At 51.2% G+C, this 8,266-nt stretch overlaps 1 protein-coding gene across 2 annotated transcripts in view; it reads right to left on the bottom strand.

The window, feature by feature from the left end:
* Positions 1–473, bottom strand: part of LOC122542926 (palmitoyltransferase ZDHHC5-like) — a 60,161-nt gene extending 59,688 nt beyond the window's left edge. For both annotated transcript variants that reach the window (XM_043681072.1, XM_043681070.1), the window contains exon 1: positions 385–473. The gene's annotated coding sequence lies outside the window, so the exon portion shown is untranslated. The remainder of the gene's footprint in view (positions 1–384) is intronic.
* Positions 474–8,266: the final 7,793 nt, after the last annotated feature.

The following is an 8,266-nucleotide window of genomic DNA, read 5'->3' on the forward strand; positions in this document are numbered from 1 at the left end:
CTCCCCTCCCCTTTTAAATCCGAGAAGAAGGAGCTCGGGGGGGGGGGGGGGGTTTATTTGCAAACTTTCCGACCTCCTTTACCTCATGGATTTGGATTTTAAAGCAAAAGAGCGTCGAATTTTGCTTTTTTTCCATCACACACACACAGACCGAGACCGAGACAAATAAACAGGACAAGAGGAAGCGGCCGTTTAAAACAGGACGACAAAGGCGGGAGGAAAAACCGTTGAGATTCAAATTTCGAACAGAAACGGAACGTTCGGGTCTCGGTTACCTCAGCAACGCGCCCCCGCGCCCTGCCTGCCCGCCCGCCCGCCCCGCGCGCGCGCTGCCCGGCCCCCGGCCCCCGGCCCCCGGCCCCCGGCCCTGGCGCTCGCCCTTACCCCGCGGAAGAAGGCGGGACCCCGACAGGTGAAGGGAGGGTGGCTGGGAAGAGGACCGCACGCTCCGATTGGCCGGCCTCCGCCCTGACGGACGCCGGGCTCGTCCAGTCGCGGAAAGCCGGGTAGTCCGCCTTTCTGGTCGTAAGAAGGCCTGGGGGGGGGAGAGAGTGTGCGTGTGTGGAAAATATGATGGACGGCCCGACCGACCGGTAGGACCTGAGGGGGCGCCCCACCTTCGGCCAATAGGCGTGTTCGAGGGCGGGCGGGGCGGGGGGTTGGTGACGACAGCGCGCTCCTCGGAGCCAATCGGCGCGCGGTTCTGAAGGCCGGCCCCTTTTTACGTCAAGCGAACGGCCCCGCCCCCTCCGCAACCCAAAACACAACCTCCGCCGTCTATGTCGGGGGGACGGAACAAGAGATGGGTGTTGATTTGGGTAAGTGTTGGAGAAAAATGACGATGAGCGTCGCACACGAATCGGGAATTTAATCCTGACTCGATTTCTTGACCGTCGGATGCTTCTGAGATTCTCTAGCGGTTTCTGTGTGCGTCAACGACAAAGAAAAGGTGGTGAGGTTGGCGCGCCACCCCCCCCTCCCCAGTCCTCCGGGGCAGTTGGTTGCGCCCGGCGTGGGAGGCCCCGCTGCTCTCCGGATTGCGTCGGCACTGGTCTTGACGTCACAGAGACTTGGTGACCCGCCTCCGCCTTACGTCACTGGCCTACAACCGATTGGACCGCTCCGCGGTGATTGGCAGCGGGCATCGACCAATCGGGTAGCGGAAGGGTACTCGGGCCCGCCTTTTGCAGGAAGGGCGGGGCGGAATGGACTCTTAAAGGGACATGACCTTAAAAAAATAATGCAATGAGCTGAGGGAGGGTAGAAGGTGTTCCATGGATTGGGTTGGGTTGGGGCTTCGAATCCCACAACAGCAAATGCTGAAATTTGAATTCAACAAAGATATTTGGTATTGAGAATCGACTGATGACCATGAATCTATTTGTTGATTGTTGGAAAAACCCATCTGGTTCACTAATTGGGTTTGATTCCCTACAGTGCGCAAACAGACCCTTCAGCCCAACCAGTCCACACCGACCCTCCGGAGAGTAACCCGCCCAGACCCATTCCCCCAACTCCCTACTCATGCACCGATCACTATGGGCAGTTTAGCATGGCCAATTCACCTGAATTGCACATCTTTGGACTGTGGGAGGAAATGGCGCCATTTTAGCTTCAAGTATTCGGAAATGACGTCACCAACCCAAACATGTAAATAGAAAGCAGGAATTATCAGCAGTGCTTCGCCCGGAGGCCCACTGAAGATCTTACCTAGCCGGGTGACGAAACGTCTGGAAATGAACCTTCCAGCTCAGTGAGCAAACCTACACCCAGAACCTCAACCCGAGCTACAAATTTTCTCCAAATCCGCGAAGACCTTAAGTTATTTTGAGAATGTGACTTAAAAGATCAGAGGGAAATTGGTCCGGGTGGATTACTCTTCAGAGGGTCGGTGTGGACCTGTTGGGCCGAAGGGCCTGTTTCCACACTGTAGGGAATCTAATCTAATCTAATCTCATGTCCTAGGATTTACAAATGAATGAACTGAAACCTGCAACCCATTCTAAAAAAAATGAAAGACTTAACAGCAATTTGGGTTTGTTCAATATATCATTTTAATGACACGATGCTGTGATCTTTTTCTATAAGTTCTATGTCTTACAAACCTGCCCCACTAGTTACCTGACGAAGGAACAGTGCTCTGAAAGCCAGTGCTTCCAAATAAAAGATTGGACTATAACCTGGTGTTGTGTGATTTTTTTTTAACTTTGTCCACTCCAGTCCAACACCGGCTCCTCCACATCATTATTACCAAGATGGTTGATCAAGCCAGGGGATCAACCCAGGTTCAATGGGGAGTGCAGGAGGGCACACCAGGAGCAGAATCAGGCATACCTGAAGATGCGGTGCCAACCTGGTGAAGCCACCAAATAGGACTACTTGCCAAACAGCATAAGCAGCAAGTGATAGACAGAACTAAGCAGATCAGATCTGAGCTCTGCAGTCCTGCCACATCCCGTCGTGAATGGTGCTGGACAATTAAACAACTCACTGGAGGAGGAGGAAGAGCCCAGCACATCAGCGCAAATGATAAGGCTGAAGCTTTCACAGCGATCTTCAGTCAGGGGATGGATCCATTTCGACCTCCTCCAGTGGGTCCCCAGCATCGCAGAATGTGACATCGACACTGCTCTCAATCAGCACCTGCTCAGAGACGCCCAGTTCGAGTTCCCCCCCAGGCCCCACTCAGCTCCTGACCCCATTCCGGCCTTGGGTCACACACACACGGACAAAAGAGCTGGGTTCCAGAGGGGAGGGGAGAGAGGGACAGCCCTTGATCTCAAGGCTGCCTTTGATCAAGTGTGGCATCAGGGAGCCCTGGCAAAACTGGTATCCAGGGCAAACTCCCCGCTGGTTAGAGTCACGCCTGTCACACAGGAGGATGGTCGGGGTTGTTGGAGGGTCAGACGTCTCAGCTCCAGGACATCTCTGCAGGAGTTCCTCAGGGGGGTGTCCTAGGCCCCAACCACCTTCAGCTGCTTCATCGATGACCTTCCCTCCATCGTAAGGTCAGAAGTGAGGATGGTCGCCAGTGATCACACAACAGTCAGCACCTTGCAACAAGACCTGATAATAATTAGTCTTGGGCCGACAAATGACAAATATCATTCATGTCACACAAATGCCAGGCTATGACCATCTCCAGTAAGAAACTATCTAACCATTGCCCCTTGATGTTCAATGGTGTTGCCATCACTGAATCCCTCACTATCAATGTCCTAGTGGTTACCATTGACCAGAAGTTCAAATGGCCTCACCACATAAGCCCAACGGCGACAAGAGCAGGGTCAGGGGCTGGGAATCCTGCAGCGAGTAACTCCCCTCCTGACTCTCCCCCCGAAGCCTGTCCCACCATCTACAAGGCACGGGTCAGGAGGGTGAGGGAATACTCCCCCCTTGCCCCTGGATGGGGGCAGCTCCAACCACACTCGAGAAGCTCGACCCCATCCAGGGACAATGCACATTGTGCTAAATTGTCCCATAGTGTTCAGGGATGTGCAGGTTAGGGTGGATTGGCCGTGCTAAATTGTCCCATAGTGTTCAGGGATGTGTAGGTTAGGGTGGATTGGCCGTGCTAAATTGTCCCATAGTGTTCAGGGATGTGCAGGTTAGGGTGTATTGGCCGTGCTAAATTGTCCCATAGTGTTCAAGGATGTGTAGTTTAGGGTGGATTGGCCGTGCTAAATTGTCCCATAGTATTCGGGGATGTGCAGATTAGGGTGGATTGGCCGTGCTAAATTGTCCCATAGTGCACAGGGATGTGCAGGTTAGGGTGGATTGGCTGTGATAAACTGTCCCATAGTGTTCAGGGATGTGTAGGTTAGGGTGGATTGACCGTGCTAAATTGTCCCATAGTGTTCAGGGATGTGTAGGTTAGGGTGGATTGACCGTGCTAAATTGTCCCATGGTGTTCGGGGATGTGTAGGTTAGGGTGGATTGGCCGTGCTAAATTGTCCCATAGTGTTCAGGGATGTGAAGATTAGGGTGGATTGGCCGTGCTAAATTGTCCCATAGTGTTCAGGAATGTGTAGGTTAAGGTGGATTGGCCGTGATAAATTGTCCCATAGTGTTCAGGGATGTGCAGGTTAGGGTGGATTGGCCGTGCTAAATTGTCCCATTGTGTTCATGAATGCGTAGGTTAGGGTGGATTGGCCGTGCTAAATTGTCCCATAGTGTTCAGGGATGTGCAGGTTAGGTTGGATCGGCAGTGCTAAATTGTCCCATAATGTACAGGGATGTGCAGGTTAGGGTGGATTGGCCGTGCTAAATTGTCCCATAGTGTTCAGGGGATGTGCAGGCTAGGGTGGATTGGCCGTGCTAAATTGTCCCATAGTGTTCAGGGATGTGAAGGTTAGGGTGGATTGGCCGTGCTAAATTGTCCCATCGTGTTTGGTCCATCAGTCAAGGGTAAATGTAGGGGAATGGGTCTGGGTGGGTTACTCTTCGGAGTGTCAGTGTGGACTTGTTGCACCGTAGGGCCTGTTTCCACGTTGTAGGGAATCAAATCTATTTAAGGCTGAGTTAGATAGATTTCTGGTCAGTCCGGGAATGACGGTTTACAGGGAAAACACAAGGAAGCTATGCTCCTTATAAAATCCTGAGGGGACATGGATAATGTGAATAGCCAAGGATTTTCCTCCCTCGGAGTTGGGGAATTCAAAACCAGAGGGCATTTTGATGGTGAGGAGAGGAAGATTCCCAAGGGGCAACATGTACTTCAAATTTTACACCATCTGTCCTGTGGCAGGGAGACGGGAATTGTACTCCAATTGTATTCCAATAGTGGCCGAACGAATGTCCTGTCCAGCCGCAATGTGACCTCCCAACTCCTGTACTTAATACTCTGACCGATAAAGGAAATTATGAATTCACAAAGACGAGCAGTCTTCAGAGTGAGGCCCAGATTGAAGGCTTTGCTCAATTCCGACCTTACTTTCAGGATGGATGCTCATCCGAATTGGAGACAGAGTTGAATTGATGCGATTCAGAAATGGGTTGTCTTATCTCAGCCTAACCCCACACACTTTCCCCTCCCCCTCCCCCCCCCATCCCCCGCCACAACATTAAATAAAACACAAGAAAGCCATGATCCTTATAAAATCCTGAGGGGACATGGATTAAGTGAATAGCCAAGGATTTTTTTTCCCCCTTGGGTACGGGAATTCAAAACTGGAAGCCATTTTGATAGTGAGGGGAGGAAGATTTCAAAGGGTGAGGTGAGGGGAGGGGAGGGTGGGGCAACTTGTCCACACAGAGAGTGTTCCATGTCTGGACTGACCTGCCACAGGAAGTGATAGATTAGGTTAGATTAGTTTCTCTACAGTGTAGAAACCGGCCCGTCAGCCCACCAAATCCACACCGACCCTCCGAAGAGTGACCCACCGAGACCCACTTCCCTCTGATTAGTTGTAGGTACGGTCACAACATTTTAAAAATCATTTGGACAGGTACCTGAACAGGAGAGGTTCAGAGGGACATGGGCCCAAGTCCAGATTAGAGTGGTGCTGGAAAAGCACAGCAGGTCGGGCAGCATCTGGGGAGCAGGAAAATGGGGCAAATTCATCAGGAATCAGTTTATGGGCCAAATCCAGACGGGGTGGACCGAATGTCTGTTTCCATGCTGTACTGATGGGCAGAACAGCCTCGAGGGGGGCCTAGCAGCTTCCTCCTCTTCCTATTTCTTATGGTCCTCTAGTTCCCTCCCTTCAGGGGAGGGAAACCTGCCATCCTTACCTGGTCTGGCCTCCATGTGACTCGAGACCCACTGCAATGCGGTTGCCTCTGAACTGCCCTCTGGGTAATAAATGCTTGGCCTAGTCAGTGACACCCCCACGACCTGCACAAAATTCGGGAGACTAGATTTTATGGGGTGTGGTGCGTGCTGACATTTATTACTTGCAATAAGGTAGACAAACTGATGGTGCAAACTGAGGTAAATCGAGTTCACAAGAACTTTAAACTAAGTAAAGGTGGGGGAGAGGGCTCAGCAGGGGTTATTAAAGATTCTAGAGTAAGTAATAGAGCAAAGAGTATGGAAAGGGGTCAGGAATCTAACTTCAGGTACAGGAATTGAAGGGACGTGAGAAAGGGGAGCAGCCTGAGGGTGTTGTACAGCTCCTCAGACGCTGCCTGACCTGCTGTGCTTTTCCAGCACCACACGCTTCCGCTCTAACCTGCCGCCCTCACTTCCTCCTTGTTGTACTTATATGCAAGAAACAAGATAAGTGAGCTTGTAGCACAGATTGAAATCGACAGATAAGATGCTCTGGTTATCGCAGAGATGTGGGGGATGAGGGCTGGGAACGAAATATCCAAGGACGTGTGTGCTGTTGAAAGAACAGGCAGATGAGCAGAGGGGAGGCAGGGTTGCCTTGTTAGTCAGAAATGAAATTAAAGTTGATAGCAAACGGTGATATGGAGGTGGAAGGTGGTAAGTTCAACGTGGGTAGAGTTGAGGAAACGCTCACGCAAAAATGACCCCGATGGGATTTGCGTACAGGCCTCTGAGCAGCAGCCAAAATTTAGGCCAGAAAATAAACCAGGAGGTAGAAAAGGCGCTTTCACAATAATCACGGGGGTCTTCGAGACGCAGGTGGACTGGGAAAATCGGGTGGATGGTGGATCTCAAGGAAAGGAATTGACGGAAGGTCCATGGGATTTCCTTTTTGGAGCAGCTTGTGGTACAGTCCACAAGGGGACAGGCAATTCTGGATTTGGTGGTGTGTAATGAGGCAGACTTGCTGAGAGAGAGTTGAAGGTGAAGGAACTCCCAAGGGAAGAGCGACCATAAAAGTGATCAAATTCACCCTGCAGTCTGAGAGGGGGAATGCTGAAATCAGAGCTAACGCTATCACAGTTCAGTCAACCAGCAGCAGATAATCTAAAAAGCAATAAGTGGGGGGGGGGGGGAGGAGATGAAATTTGAGACTTAACCAGTCGGTAATATAAAAGGAAATTGCAAGAGATTTTTCATGACGCATGAAAAGAGGTAAGAGAGAGAGAGAGCCAAGAGTAAACATTGGACCTCTGGAAAGCGAGACTGGGGAAGTAGTGATGGGGAGCAAAGGAAATGCACAGTGGCTCAGGGGTTAGCACTGCCGCCTCACAGCACCGCAGACCCAAGTTCGATCCCAGCCTCGGGGGTGACTGTCTGTGTGGGAGTTTGCACATTCTCCCCGTGTCTGTGTGGGTTTCCTCCGGGTGCTCCGGTTTCCTCCCACAGTCCAAAGATGTGCAGGTCAGGGTGGATTGGAGTGCTAAATTGTCCCATACTGTTCAGGGATGTGTAGGTTAGGGTGGATTGGCCGTGCTAAAGTGTCCCATAGTGTTCAGGGATGTGTAGGTTAGGGTGGATTGGCCGTGCTAAATTGTCCCATCGTCTTCAGGGATGTGTAGGTTAGGGTGGATTGGCCGTGCTAAATTGTCCCATAGTGTTCAGGGATGTGTAGGTTCGAGTGGATTTGCCGTGCTAAATCGCTCATAGTGTTAGGTGCATTGGTGAGAGGGAAAATTGCTCTGCGTGAGTTACTCTTCGGAGGGTGGGTGTTGACCTGTTGGGCCGAAGGGCCTGCTTCCACTCTGTAGGGAATCTAAAAAACAAGGCAGAGGAACGGAATAGATAACTTGCAACAGTTTGCACAGTAAAAAACGCCAGCAGCATACCAGAGTTTCGAGGGAGAGTCAGGGGGCAGAGGTGAGTGCAGTGGTCATCACAAAGGAGAAGCTGAAAGATGTGAAGAAATCACTCAGATCAGATGGATCTCCCCCACGGAATTCTGAAGGAGATAGCTGAGGAGATCATAGAGACGTTGGGGGCCATCTTTCATGAATGACTTGAGTCCGGGAGGGTCCCAGAGGACTGGAAAATGGCTAACGTAACACCGTATTTAAGAAAGAACGGAGGCAGGGTGCATGTATCTACAGGCCTGTTAGCCTGAGCTTGGTCTTTGTTAAGATATGAGAGGCCATTATTCAGGATGAGATTGTGGAGCACTCAGAAGTTGCATGGTGTAATAGGGCTTAGTCAGCACGGCTTGATCAAGGGGAGGTTATGCCTGACAAATCTGTTTGAATTCTTGAAGGAGCAAGAGGGATAAGGGACAAGCCAGTAGACATGAGCTATTTGGATGTCTAGAAGGATGGTAAGAAGGTGCTGCACCAGAGGCTACATCTAGCCATTTGGATACAGAACTGGCTCAAAGGTAGAAGACAGAGGGTGGTGGTGGAGGGTTGTTTTTCTGACTGGAGGCCTGTGACCAGTGGAGTG

This window comes from Chiloscyllium plagiosum, chromosome 41 (genome assembly GCF_004010195.1).
Source record: "Chiloscyllium plagiosum isolate BGI_BamShark_2017 chromosome 41, ASM401019v2, whole genome shotgun sequence".
Taxonomy (NCBI): Eukaryota; Metazoa; Chordata; class Chondrichthyes; order Orectolobiformes; family Hemiscylliidae; genus Chiloscyllium; species Chiloscyllium plagiosum.